General features: G+C 40.9%; 1 pseudogene; it reads right to left on the reverse strand.

The window, feature by feature from the left end:
* LOC128942568 (chloride channel protein D-like) overlaps positions 1-15,463 on the reverse strand; it is an 87,209-nt pseudogene that overhangs the window by 35,302 nt on the left and 36,444 nt on the right.

Below are 15,463 nucleotides of genomic sequence, written 5' to 3' on the forward strand. Positions count from 1 at the left end.
TAGTAAAACCCACCATTTACATTCTGCATATTTGGGGGTAAAAAGGAATCCAGCTTTAATTGTTCATGAGAAAAAATGTGCCAATAGAGAAGCTGAGCCTGCAGTTTTCAGACGTATCAGAAAATATAACTTCTTAAAGCCTGAAAACATTCCAGTGTTAAAACATTTTGGGCTCATGGAAAGGTAATTGTGAAAATATACAGGCCCTGTGTAAACATTAAAGTATTTACGAGGTCCTTCAAGGATTTCAATCCGACGGATTGTTGGCTCGTCTTCACTATCCCTGTGTCCGTAACTTCTATTGTATAACCTTGGTTATGAGCACTGCAGTAACTACCAGTGCACTTCCACGGCCAGTAGGTCAGCACTGTGCTCAAACTCAGCCTCCAGCCCTTCCAATCAAATCCCTCCAGCCCTTCCAATCCCTGACTTCAGCCAGCTCCACACTTGCTCCTCACCCACCACTCTGTGGAAGCCTTCAGCTCCAAACCTGGAGGACACCGTGCCAGCTCTCATCCTGGACATTTTAGGAAAGGGAATGGCTAAGAAAGGGAATGGCTGGGAAAGGTTTATTTTAGATTAGAGGAAGGTTTATATCTGTTGGTATTTACTCTACCATGGGAAAGGCAATTTGTTTCATTTGTTCAGAGTCTGCTCTAAAAATAAACAGTAATGCAACTGGAATCTTGGGCTTCTTTTTATGGTTTCACCAATCTAAATAGATAAAATAACTTTGATTCATGTACTACCTTTAGGTAGTAGCTTCATTAAATAGTCAAAATGAGGTCAGGTGAAAAATCATCTAGAGTTCACAAGAAATCTTGCCTTTACATACGGCCAATTTCTTAAACAAAAGAATTTTGTTCAAGAAATTGACAATACTTGGCAAAGACAAGGGACACTGAAAGCCACATGAGACATGGAGGCATTGTTTTCCCCTCTGTAACTGAGAATTTTGAAAAATTAATTGGTTTGGCCAAAGCAACGTGAGAAAATGGGGCAGGCCTGAAAACAGAACTCCCTCCATATAGCCTCCCTCTCCCTGTCTCCTTTGAATATTCACATAACACGATTAAACTGTTTGCATGTGACTTTTTTTCCTAATGGATTTGGACACTGAAATGACTTCATGAAAAATTTGAAGTTTGGGGTGAAATTTAACAGTAGAAAACAGTGTCTCTGTTCTCTGAGGATTAAAGCTGAAAAGGCCCATTAGTTCATCTTTGTAGCTCATTCGGTGTCACTAAATTTTGGGGTTTTTTCCAAAATTCTTATAAAGAGAGAAAGTCAGGTCTCCTGAAAACTACAGAGCTAAGTAGCCTTGTTTACCACCACCTGTCAGAAAAGCATGCCTCCATAACATAAATATTTGGGTTAATATACACCAGTAACTCTGCCCAGCTGGAAGTTTGCCTTCCATTCATGTTCAGATTAACCTTCTTTACACAGATTCATGTGCATCAACTCCTCACTTTGTTTTGTTGCTTTTAGGAGCAGTTCTGGATAACCTGGTGTCTTGGTTTGGAAAGACAGGTGTCTGCTACGGAAGGCAGGAGCCTCTCCTGAAATGGAAAAATGTAAACCCCCTCCCTCTGAATTGTCTTAAATTTGAAATTAAGGGGGGCTCTCAGGCAAAAATATGGAAGCAGGAATAACAGTTCTTTATTAGGGAAGAAAATAAAAATATAAAATTAACAATGCAGTACACTAAAACAACACTGATAGAGTCAGAACACAACCTGACACCCTGTTGGTCAGGGTGTTGGTAGCAGTCCAATTGGAATTGTGGCTGCAGTCCTCTTGGAGTGTCAGGTGGAGCAAGGATCCTGTAGAAAGCTGTAGTCTTCCTGTGAAGATCCAGTGGAAGAGGCAGCTGTTCCTCTAGTAAATTCTGTGGAGAAGCTGCGCTGGTGTTCCAGAACCTCAAGATTATATCCGGGTAGGAATGCTTGGCTCCTCCCTTTAGGTGGAGCCTCTCACAATGGGATGCTCTAGTTCTGATCAGTCAGGCAGTGACATTCAATAGCCTGTTATCAGCAGATGTCTCTCCTGAGGGAGGAGTGATTGTGGAAGAGATAAGGAAAATTGCCCACTTAACAGAAGACAACTGCCATACAAGACGGCAAATAGAATACAATTTACTTGGAAATCCAGGACACCTGGAAAGCTGGTGTACAGTGAAGCCAGCTGGCAACAGCCCCTGGCCAGGTTAAGAGGATCATGAGGGGAGACACGCTGGACTGTTCCACACAGAGCTGCTGTAGGTACAGGAGGGAACAATGGATCCTTTCACCCATCCCACGTGGGCACCACCAACTGCACCACACTGAAACCAAGGCAAGGCTGCACTGCTGCTCTGCCGTGCACATAAAGCAGCACCTGGTTCTGCCATAGTATTTTTGTCAGGGGTTCAATTCCACTGTTTATGGCTCATACAGCTGCTTCTTGGGTCATGGGATCACACCAAACTTAAAACCCAGCACAGGAGAATAGGCAAAAAAAAATGAATAAAAATGGTTCTTTGCCATGTTTTCTTAAACCTGACATAGGCTTAAAGCCCAAACATAATTTTAACAAATCTCACCCACATCTCAACACATTCTCTCCATCTTTTCTGTGGTAGCCAGGATTTTCCCAAGACAAAGCCTTGTTACAACAGCTCCCTTTTTCCTTTGTGCAGCCAGAAGAGGATCCAGCTTCCCACACAAACACTCTAGAAAAGATGGGCTGGATGCCCTCTGATGAGAAAACTTTGCCAAGTTCACCACCTAATGATGTCTGTCAGTAAGAAAGCACCAAGCAGTCATAAAACACACATCTTCTCAGAGAGGCAAGACAGGATGCACCACATGTTCCTCCATGTTGGCAAGTTGTCTTTGAGTGAATACTTATGTCAGCAGGACGAGAAAGGAATCTTTTCGTGTAGTAGTTGCTAGTGCAGGCCCAAACTAAAAGCACCCTCCCAAAAGTCTGGTGATTTTCAAAATCTAGGGTATTGTCTAAAAAAAATCACTAATTACCCAAATTTTATTACAGGCCAAACCAAGACCTTGGATCCCAAATAACCCTCAGACTTGGGTTGGCTCAAATTCTGGATCCAATGTCTGCAGTGTGGGCTAAGGCAAAACCAGAAGAGAGTGAGAAAAAAAATCAGCCTTGCTCCATGGATCTGTAATATAGGGCCACCTCTGATACACTTTAGAAAAATATAATGAGACCACTATAATATATATTCCAGCCAAAATTCTTGGCTCCCAAAACCAGCTTTATATGGTATGCAATACAGAAACACCCAGGAGACACTATAAGAACTTTGACAAGGCTAATATTAAGCTAGAACAAAACAGAACTACTGGCACCAACTCCACTCAGCTCTTAAGTAAACTTGTCCCATTAAAAAGTAGCCTCTAAGATATTTTCTCTCTGAAGTGTATAGTAGCTTATAAAAAGCAGGAAGGGTTGCCAAGTCATAGATGTGTTCAAGTACTCCTTACCCTCATTAAGGAACATTCCCTGGCAGCCAGCAGCTTTGAGTGCTCCAGTGAACCAGATTTTATAAGGGGGGTGTTTACAGTGGTGTGCAATGTAGCTGGAAATCATAGTGCACTGTAGCAGCCCTGCACTAGATACAGCTGTGTTTGGAGCCTTATCACCCAGAGCACAGAATAAAACAGGCAGGGTGATCAATGAGGTTCCAAAAATATAATGAGTATTAAAAAAACAAATCTTAAGCTTCCCCGCTCCATAGGAAGCAGAGCATCCAGAGATGACAGTGCCTAAATACAAATTAGGCAGTGAAATACCACTGAAGATCCAGGTCTCACTTCCACCAGTTTTGTACAAAGCAGTATTTACAGAGATGTCATCACAGTGTAGATAATGGAGCTTCTCAATGTACCCACTGACTTCTGCAGCAGTTAGGAGTCACATCCCTTTGTGGGGCTGGACCTTAGTGCTGCCCCCCACCTTGCTCATCTGAGGGCTGGTTTTGCTTTTCCATTCAGTGTGTAACATAGTTTCTGCCTAGGGATTTCATCCAGACCAGTAAGTGGAATCAACAAGATGATCAAACACTGAAGGTCTCATCATCCTTAACACCGATGAAGAACTAAGAGAAGATCCACACTTTGACGGTACCAGTGCTGAGTACCTAAAGTCACTTGTTCTTTTGAGTCTGTCCCTTTTCCTCTCTGCTACCAACCAGGTGCTGTTTACCAAAGGTTTTTCAGTTTCCATTGAAGAAGGATCCTAATTTATGTGGCATTTAAGCAAGCTGTTAGTTATCTGAATCTTTCACTCTGCATCCACAAATATAATTTATCACCTGTTTATAAATACATGCTAGCTACCAGTTCCTACATAGCTGACCCCTGTTCTGATTTGGGGAATCCAGCAATGCACAGTTTATACATCTTGTGCTCTATCAGAATAATACCGAACAAAGATGCAGAACCTGGCACAAATGTAACCGTGTCACCCACGCTTTCCCAGAGCAGCAACCTTCAACCAAGCCGACACAACCAGAGGAAGAGGACAGTCTCTGCAAAATTACATCTGGGTGGAGGCATTTGAAGATTAAAATACTACTTAAAATGCTACTAAAGTGTAGCAAATAAGTGGAACTTAAAAACAGCAGAGCCTTACATAAACTGTGTGGTCACTGAGAAAAAAGACTAAAGAAGCAAATAGGCAGGCTCCCACAGCATCTTGTTAGCTGCAGGATCAGTCAGAGAGAAAAAAGAAAGAGAAACCTTGATCCACAGGGAAACACATGGAAAGAAAAGATCATTGCCAGACACCTTTCTGTGGAATTTCTGCTCCAGAACTTCTGCTAAAGTATCAAGGATGCTCAGAAGCAAAGAGGAAAAAGAGATAAGGTAACATGTAAAGAGACTCTTTTTTTTTTACTGTCTTATCCTTATATGTGGATTCCCTATGCTAGGTGAAATAATAAGATCTAAGGCTTGGAATTGTTACAAAGACTTAATGGTAGACCTCATAATTTGTTATATTTTTTACTTTAAGAGGCAGACCAGAAATCCCTTAAATCACTATTCAGGGGTTTGGGATGCCCAAGCTACAAGAGAGCTGGAGATCAGACCAAATCCCAGAGGTCTAAGGTGGCTGAATGGTGAAGCATCATTTGTTTGAGAGGATAACAAGGTAACAGAGCATCCAAGTATGCTGGGGAGACCAGGGACACAGAATGATATAGAATGGGTTGGGCTAGAAGAGCCCTTAAAGATCACCTAGTTCCAACCCCATGGCGTGGGCAGGGACATCTTCCACTAGACCAGGTTGCTCCATCTAACCTGGGCTTGGACACTGCCAGAGATGAGGCATTCTCATCATAACAAATATCTTCCTTATGTCCAATCTAAACCTATTCTCTTTTAAATTTAAAACTGTTGACCTTTCTCATATCACTGCAGGCCCTGATAAAAAGTCTTTCTCCATTTTTCCTATAAGACCCCTTTAAGCATTAAAAAGCTGCAACAAGGTGTCCCCAGAGCTTTTTTTTTTCCAGGCTGAACAACCACAACTCTTTCAGCCTTTCTTCACAGGAGATGTGTACCAGCCATCTGATCATTTTTGTGGACCTTCTCTGGACCTGCTCCAAGAGATCCATGTCCTGAGGGTTCCAGAGCTGGATGCAATGTGCCAGGTGGGGTCTCACAAGGGCAGAGTAAACCTTTTTACACAGTCCAGGTTACAGTTGGCTTTCTGGGCTGCAATCACACATTGCCAGCTCATATCTGATATTTTGTCAACCAGTATCCTCAAGTCTGCAGGGCTGCTCTCAGTCCATTCATTACCTTGTCTGTACTGTTTCCAAAGATTGCCCCAGCACAGGTGCAGGACGTCATTGAACTTCATGAGCTCCACAGTGGCCCACTCCTCAGGCCTGCCAAGGCCCCTGTGGATGACATCTTTTCCCTCAAGGAGATGAATAGCATTACTCACCTTTTCATCATCCACAAACTTGCTGAGGTTACAGTCCCACTGTCTATGGCAGTTCCTGGGGTCTGCCTTTTTATCCTTCTTAAAAACGGGTATGAAGTTTCTCTTTTTCTAGTCACTGAAGACTTCACCTGGCTGTCATGACTTTTTGAATATGATGGAGAGCAGCTTAGCAACTACATCTGCTATTTGAGATATATATCAGCCTACTCAGACTATGTCTAAGAGGATTTAGGCTAAAACTTGGCAGTCTATAAAGTGTCTAGCTATAAAATCCTTACCAAGTTGGGATGCTATGTATTTTGCTTTAGAGTATTGGTATAGTCTGTGATCAGGTTGTCCAGAAATCTTCTTTAATGTGCTTGGAGAGGAAAAAAAAGAAGGAGTGGGAGTAAAATGAAATTTTATATATATATAAATGTATATATATATGTCCTTCAAGTGAATAGGACCTCATTCTGAACCAGGAAAGCAGTTATAATTCTTTCCATGGGCTTGTCATCTAATTGGAATACCATGGGAAACTTTATGGCTTCTTCCCCTCTGTTTTATCTGCCGTGGTACATATAGAAGTCATCCATAATGTCACAGATTGTTTTTATTTCCTCCTACTGCATTGCTGGCAATTTTTCCTCTCATGATAAACACAGTTAGATTATACCCAGCATTCAATGTGCTTGTTAAAACCTTTCAGACATGGCTACATTTGGAAGAAAATGTGAACAGAGTGAGTCACCAACATTTTATTTTTCTAGAGGGTCATTTGAAGCTAAAAGATTGCCCAGTAGACCTCAGTACTGGGAGAAAAGTGAAGTGTCCTGCAAATAGCTTTGGCTGTGGATATATACCTAATTAATTCCTAGAGAACATCTTAAAGAATCAGCATTTCTGCTAATTATTTTATAGAAGACAGTAGTACAGAGTTGTCACTAACTAGGATAAATACAGACCCAGCACCTACACTTAGGAGAGGAAACAGTACTTATTACCTGGCATCAATGCCATGAAAAAATGAAGATTTGGATACTGGTTCATACACTGAAAGATGCACAAGACTTAATGGATTTATGTAGATTAAAAAAAATACAGGATGCAACTTTTTTTCCAAGCTATTAATTTAGTCTTTAGTTAATGCAAGCACTTCCAAAAAACAATTCTTCTTACCTCCCTTTAATTGCTGTCTTTGGATGGCAGGAATCACCACCTGAAAGTGTACATTTTATGGTACCCAACATACAGGAAGCCCAGACCAGTCATCCAGAAGTCAAACCACACTCCACCATACTCTGCCATTGTTCCTCTGTTCTACAGCTTTTGCTCACAAGAAACTGTGACAATGGTCTGTGCAAACCTCCTCTGGATTCTCAGTTGGACCCTTAATAAACAGCATCCAGCTGGGCACTACGGAGCACTTACTGCTCTCAGGACTCCAGGGGCTGTGGTAATTCAAAACCTACCACAAGCCTGAGGAGAAAATGAGTCTTTCATTTCTTTGTACAGCACATCACACCATGGGGGCCTTGTTCAGGACCAGGGTCTCCATTTTCCCCTTTTTCTCTCTAAGCTCCAGGTCTCAGAGAAGCCACACAGCCTCTGTGTAAAACATGACACAGAAAAATTGCAGATCAGCAACATGAGAGACCTCACCATTTTCTCCTGTCATGAACAAAAGGTTCCACATCCAAGTAGGGAATGCATTTCAGCTTCCTGAGGGAACCTACAGGGACATGTTGAGCACCAACCATCTTGGCCAGCATGACAGCCAGCACCACCAGTGGGGAGGACTGGATCATTTGTGAGCTCTACCTAAGGAAAAAAATGGAACAAAGGACTTTGCAATTTTTTCATATACCTGGAGATGAAGGCAATGGTTACCTACTTCTTTCACAAGGGAATGGAAAGCAACTCATTCCACTGAAAGGGGAAGGGTGCTCTGCTCCTTTCCCAGGTATAGGTTATCAATCAACACTTCCACCAGAGAATCTTGGCTGATGCAATGACAGCTCCCCCTCCCACCCCTGTCAGCTTGAAGCATGACTCTTACATTAAAATTCACATCTGATTCCCATATTTTAGGTGGCTTGTGATAATTCAGATGTAGAAGAGGATAGTAAGTAGAGATGAAGTAGCCAGATTGCTTAAAATAGCTTGGCATTGTGACAAATATTTTAAAAAGCAAACAAATTCAAATATTTTTTCTTTCTTGCTGAGCTCTGGAGATATGAACTTATTTTCTCTTACTCCTGCTCCTTGACAGAACAAGCTCCTTGTACAAATGTTGTCTTGAAGGATGCCAGGAAAGGGATGGAGCAGCTTCCAACAGAAGTCCAGCTCAGGAGATCAAGCAGCAGGAACATCAGTTACCCCATAGAGCAATGTTGGGCAGTGCAAGGCATGGTGCAGGCATCCATGTCCCCACAATCACAAACCTGTGAGTTGGCATGAAGTTCTGCTTGTAGAAAATCATGTGCACAAATTATGGTATCTCACCCCAAACACCTCTTCTAAATGTACTTGTCCTTTTTCCCTGTGTAGTGACTGTATGTTCAGAAGAGTGGTGAGGTATGAAATATATTTTTATACTTTATTTCCCTCGAGCTGTTTTGCCTCCATGGTTGCATGCACCCTCTATAACCAAGCACAAAGGTAGACCAGGTTCACCTGACCTGCTACTGCAAATGTGTAACAGCTGTGGGGGAAGGGACTTAAAGCACACCAGTACAACTGCCTTTGAATAAAGGATTCAGAGTGAATCCTCCTACACAAAATAGAGATTAATGTGACTGTAATTAATGCTGTTTAGACCCACAATGAAGTCAGTCTCACACTCAAACTAAAGTCAAATATTTTTCATGGTGAAAACCACTGCACAGAAATATTGTCCTTATGATACCTTACTAAGGCTTTTCAATAACAATTGCCATCTCCTTTCACATCCCACTATTTCCTCTGTCATTGCATCCCATTAAATAGGTATATTTATTAGCAATTACCCTGGGACTAAGTATGCAACCTTTCCTCATAAGACTAAGAGGCTTTTGCCCAGGAACTTTTCTCCAATTCAGACAAAGTGAATTACAGCACATGGCCATTTAATAGACCTCATCAGTCAGAGATTGTTAAGCACTTCAAGTATCTACATTCAAAGAATGCCAATAAACACATTTCTGCATGATAAGCTGTAGGAAATTTATCCAGACTTAAATTTTCACCCTCCTTCTGTCTCTGTTCTGGGTTTGAAAAGATAACATTCAGGATGATTTACAGCATATCCCAACAAAGAACTCCTATAGCATGGTCAGCCATGTACAACGCAGTCATGCAACTGTCCTTTCTGCTTGGACATAGCCAGAGATTTCCAATAACACCACAGCATTCTTTGAATTTCTCTTTAAACCTAGCATTCAACTGTTTTATTTAAAAACAGGAACATGTCAGTTGAAAGGAAAACAGCAACTGTGGGATTTTAAGAATTGCTTCATCATATCTGCTGCAACTCATTCACACAAATGGAGTGTCCTTATTGTGGATTCCTTTTAAGGTTTTTTTAAGTATCATGCTACAGGACACTCTTCTGGAATAAAACCAACAGTAAAAATTACTATAAAAAGCTATAAAAGCACTCTGAAACTCTAAATATAAAAATTCTTGAAACTTAAACTCTGAAAAATACTTTCAAGTGATTGTTTTAACCTATACAGAATATCTTCAGAACATCAAGAACCAGAGCCTGGCTCATCAGCCACCACTTGTTTTTCATCCCACTTTGTGCCTTCCTCCTACCCTCCTATCCTCTAGCAGGAACAGTCAGGCTGACCTGGCCCAGACCCTCCTCCTTTACTGTCAGAAACATTCAGCAGCATTTTCCATCTGTGATTGAGAAACCCTGAGGCTTGTGCTGGTTTTCCCCAGCCCTGCAGCCTTCCTGAGTGCTGGGATCTGGAGGGAGGATTGCTTCTCTCTACGACAGCACCCTGAGTGCTCGGAGCAAGTGCCTCTGCATTCAGCGTTGGACTTCACTTCCTCCAAGGGTTAACGCCTGTCGAGCAGAAATGCTGTTTATCTTTGGCAAGCTAGGATGGCTGAGGTCATTTCAGAAAAGACATGTTAAAAGCATTTTGAGCAATATCTTTTGTACGTAAGTAAATTTAAACTTTGGCCACAATAGTGCTGGTGGAGTTGTTCAGAACTCTCACTATAGATGGAAGTTGGAGAGGCAATTTCTGTGATGCAAAATTTTCTTGGACATAGGCAATACTGGAGGAAAAGCATAAAGAAAACATGCAGATGACTTAGAAATCAATGATATATTTGAAGCATAAGCATAAAAAACAGATAAAATAATTTATAAAATTTCAAGAAAACTTTGCATGAAAATTTAACCCATTATGTGATCTTAAGATAAAGTTATACAGTAATTATAGATCAACTTATTTATTAATCCCAGCCTAAAGCAAAGTTGTATCTAAAAATTGACTTGATTTCATATCCTAGTACTTAGAGACCTAAAGAAAGCCATTAATTGGAGTTCAAATAAATTCTGGGAAAAGGAATTGCCACAAAGAAAGATTCACACACGAAAGATGCAGTCATTCATATAACAAAAAATATGGCGTCTTGGTGCTGAGGAAGGAGGAAGAAATCAAAACCTGCAGCTACAAGTGTCTACTAATGACAAGGATGATGGCAATTCAGCACCAAAGTTCTCCTTAGAGTATCTTAACAAAAATCACAAGCACAGAAATTAACCCAAGAACTGTGATAAATTCAAGTCATCTCATATAAGCACATGGACAGGCACGAATCTTCATGCATACAATATCTGTGCTCTCCATAAGGCTTTATTGGTATTCCCTGTTTAGAGAAGGGCCATCTGCTGCCTGCTGAGAGAGACAAAGTGCAGAGCCTCAGGATTCAGCTGCATGAGGAAGTTCATGCTCAGTGAGCTTGGGTGTGAATTTACTGCATATTAGCTACTCGGCACTGACTGCCCATTTGAGTACCCTTGGTGCTTGGGAACTGAAAAATAGCATATTTCACCTTCAAAAGGGAGCCTGCCTAGCTCAAACAAAAGCACTCTTGAAACTAACCTGCACAAAAGCACTCTTAGTAGGTACTAGAACCATCCACCCAAGGGAATTAGTGCCAAGTAACTAGCAGGCTGTAAATCCACTCTGGAGCTCCCTGCATGCTAATTCTCCCAGCAGACAGACCCTTGTGAGCCCAGAGCAGCAGCCAAGCAAGCCCAGCCCCAGCCCAGCACCATCAGGAGCCCATGAGGTCCAGGGCTGGAAGCTTATACACACCCTGTCCTTTAAAAATACCTATGTGTACAAACCAGCTCCTAAAGATTCTCTGAAAGGAACAAGTCATACAGATTATTGCAGAGGGAGAGAGAAAATGTAGGTGACAAAAGCAGAGAAAGGAGGGATGGAAGTTGGGGGCAGTCACAAAACACCTACAACTCTTCAGCCATAACGCGGAATGTTTCATTTATCAATATTCATTCCAAGACTGCATTCTAGGGGCTGCTCTTTAGGATGCAATTTACTCTCTGTGCATATTGCCAGATTAGGGTTTTTTTTGTTCCTTTTGATCCTACGGGTGAGACAGGCTGTGCCAAAAATGTCTTTGCCTAGGGCACCCGTCTGTGCAGAGCCAGCAGCTCTAATAGGCACTGGAAGCACTCGGCGCTGACACTTCATACATCAGCAGCCTGGTAAATTGTACTTTTTTTTTTTTTCAATAATCTCTCTATATACAAAATCCTGGAAAATGTCATTTACACACAAAGAGACCACAATTAATTTATCAGCACAGTTATTCAAACCTCTTTAGACATCATCTTTGTCACCAGAGGAACTTTTCAACAAACCCCAATGGTCTTTAGTTTCTCAGGCCTCCACATCATTACAATCTATTAGGCACCTTCGTGTTAGCTCTGTTTTATTATGTAACACATAATTATGCATTTCATTAACAGCATCACCAGGCACAGTACATCAAAGAGAGAAAAGCAGCTGCCCAGGAAATTCAAAAAGATGCAGTTTACTTAAAGCTCACTGTTAAAAACCTCCCCCGGTTTCAGTTAAATCGTGACTAACATGTTTCAAAGATTTTACTCTGGCTCAGAGAGCAGAGTCCAAACAACCTCATTAGACGCAAGGCTGCTGACACAGTGAATATTCCCTGAACCCTTGATATTTCCAATAATATAAAAGGAAAAAATCATCAGCAAGCTACATAGTGCAAATCAATTTTCTTCTACTGAAAACCACTTAGCCAGAGATCTCTCTTGCTACTTGCAGCTTACAAGAAAAAATGCAGAAGTGAGGGCCCATCAAAAAGAGAAAAATATATATATTTCTTTTGTATTTTAATTAATTTTTCAATATTTGTTCAAATAGAAGAGCTATCTGGCCAACTGAACCAAGAAAAGGCAAAATCTTCTTCAGATTTATAAAAATCATCATCCTTGGAAGAAGCAAACAAAACAGAAGAAATAATTTTGTCATTTTTCACAAGGTTACGCTAAACCAAAAGGCTTGGAATTAAGAAAACATTTAGGAAAAAAACCTAAGCAGCTGCAGGACAAAGGTACAAGACAGTACATATGGGAGCAAATTTCAAAAGGGGGTGGATGGGAAGGGACTTGAAGTCTCGGTAGTATCAGCCAAACCAAATAGTTTTGCAGTTGAGGCTGCAGCTGGCACAATATACTACCTCTGGGCATGGTTTCCCAGTCTTCTCCCAGATTTTGTGGAAGAGTACACACTCCCCCTGGAAAGCACCTTTCAGTTCTCACGTGTACAACCAGAGCTTCCCTCCTTGGAAATTTTTGCTCCTATTTTTAAAAGACACCAAGAAAAATTGTTCACGGTCAAGAGAACATTTCCAGAGGGTGGAGGGCTTGTAGCCAGCAGAAAACTTTTGATCATTCTTCTCTTGGAGCAAATACAAGCAAGGCTGCAAGCTAATAATTTGATGTAAAGAATGGAAGGAGACTACAATTGCCTAGTCACAGAAGTAAAAGAGTTGCTCATGAAGCTTTCTTGAGAATAGGAGTTTATGGAAGTAACATCAAACAGGACTAAGTTACTTGTATTTTCACAACCATTTCATAGACAATGTAGATCTGCATTTCCATTTCTTTTATCTTGGTCTTATCATCTGCTGGCCCTCAGCAACCTGTGTGTTGGAACACTTGAGTCACTTTAATTGCCACTTAATAATGTCCTGACAAACCATGAATTAAAATGCTGTTATCATGATCCACTATTTCCATCTGGGATGATGCCAAAAGAGGCACCTTCTTCACATATCGATACAACTGAATACTCCCTTCCTGAACTTGAATTAATCTCTCTCTTTAAAACAAAGTGAAAAATATTCCTTTCCTGTGCACTTCACCTTTAAAGAAATCCTTTATAGTCTTAGGACTACATTCATTAACTCAATTTGCTTTACTGTCTCCTTATCACTCACCACCATCACCGCTAAAAATTTTTGGAAAAGTGGGATGCTGCATTACAGTAAACATAAATCTCCTGAAAAGTCACGATTGTCATTCTAGCCCTGAAAAGTTATGCACTAAAGTTCCCTCACCCTGCTGAAAATGATTATTTCTTGCAGCCTGAGGCACACCAAACTGTGCATCACACTCTACAAAGGGCGGCACACCCAGCGTAGGTTCACTGCGAGGACGTCCTGCCAAACCCCAGTGCCAGGAGGATTGCACAATTAGTGGGATTCTTCCTCTTCCAGAACTCAACACCATTAACTATTCCAAGCCATTACAAGGAGTAGGCAGCCTCTCGTACCCTAGAGCTTAACTGCTGCCAAGACAGAGCACGAAAAAATATCTCAGTGCAAGGCACATACTTTTTAAGTAAAGTAGTTCTAATTAATCACACTGGCGCACTACTTCTTAATTTAACTTAATTTGTAGTGCTAAGTAAGGTCTCATGCCAGTTTTCTCTGATGTGAATTTAAATATTTTTGTGAGTTTTTCTGAAGCCAACCAGCATTTTGTTGATGATTTCGTTGGTAGAAGAGAGATTTTTTTTTTCTAAGACCTAGAAGCAGGACATTGCAAAAGAGAACATAGAAATAGTCAGTGCAGCTAAGTAATCCCTGGAAACATATCAAAATCCTTTGAGTCTCAGTCCTTGGGAATTTGATGAAAAATGCTATGCAAATGTTTGATTTCTTGTTTCAGTCCCTCAAGGCCTATAAATACACCTGTTTTGACAGGTTGCAGCAATGGATGCAAGTGATACCAGAAACAGTATTGGTGATAGCAGTGACTCTTGCCAAGATCCCCTGGAAAGACATCTATCAGTGCTTTTTTCTGTAAGCTGGCTCTTCACCCTATGTACACAGCAGACATGAAACCCAGAAAGGAGGTTTCAAAGCAGTCTAAATCTGTGTCAGAAAGGTAACACTGGTGTGTGTTGTGTCAAGTGAACTTTCTATTAATAAAAAGAGCAGCATTGTGTATGTGTGTTGCTGAATATGCCCCAACATTCAGCAGGCTCACATATTAAATCTTTTCAAAAAACAAGCTCTGTACTGTATAATAACCCAGCTAAGCAACCTGGTACTTTTTAAACTCACAGTATTGCAGAATGCTTTTAATTATGATTCATGAGCATTTTTTTATATAAAGTAGACAACTGCAGTGAATCTCTGTCGAATTTAAGTGAAAGCTAAAACCAACATCTTCAGAATGCCAGAATTCTGAATGTTCCCAGCTCCTGAGGTGTAGAAAAGGCTGGAGAAGAAAGACACACTTGACTACAGACAACTGCAGACTACACAAGGTTTTTACCAAGGCTTTTTTGATAAACTCTGTACACCCCAGGCTGAGAAACTCATTTCAACTTTAACTTCAGTGGCAGATTAGACCTTAAATAACAGAAAACCTACAAAATCCTTCTGTTGTGTAAAATGAGCCTAGATATTCATTCACTGCCAGTTTCTTAAAGAACTGCATTACAAAATCTGAGGTCCTGAAACCATTCCCCATCCCCTTCTCTGTGAGAATAGTTTCACTTATTTCATTTTCCAGAGAAGCTACTGCCAAAAAATACACAGTGCTCTTCCCCCAGTTGGAGTAAATTCAACAGAAAATAGCAGGACCTAGTGTATTGAACACTAGGTGTTTGCTGATTACACCTGGTTACTCCAATTATTTTGGGACTATTTTGAACAAGGCTAAAGTCTGTACCACACTATTCTGCATCTCTTCTTCTTTGTAAAAAGGTTGCAATCTGAAAAAGTGTAAAACATACCATTTGAACACACTGGGCTCCTCACAACAGGCAGTAGAAGGAGAGCAAATGCTTACCCTGTTAGGAATATCTGCAGGCTTGAAGATTTTGAAAAATTGTTTTACTAGGGTTTAATCTCTTCATTAGAAAAACTATCAGGCAGCTCAGTAACAGAAAGCTAGGCCCTGTCAAAACAACAACTGTGAACCATCTCAGGTGTAATCAAAAAA

Source organism: Melozone crissalis, unplaced genomic scaffold (genome assembly GCF_028551555.1).
Source record: "Melozone crissalis strain CALT ecotype California unplaced genomic scaffold, PUWL_Pcris_2 ptg000042l_1, whole genome shotgun sequence".
Lineage (NCBI taxonomy): Eukaryota > Metazoa > Chordata > Aves > Passeriformes > Passerellidae > Melozone > Melozone crissalis.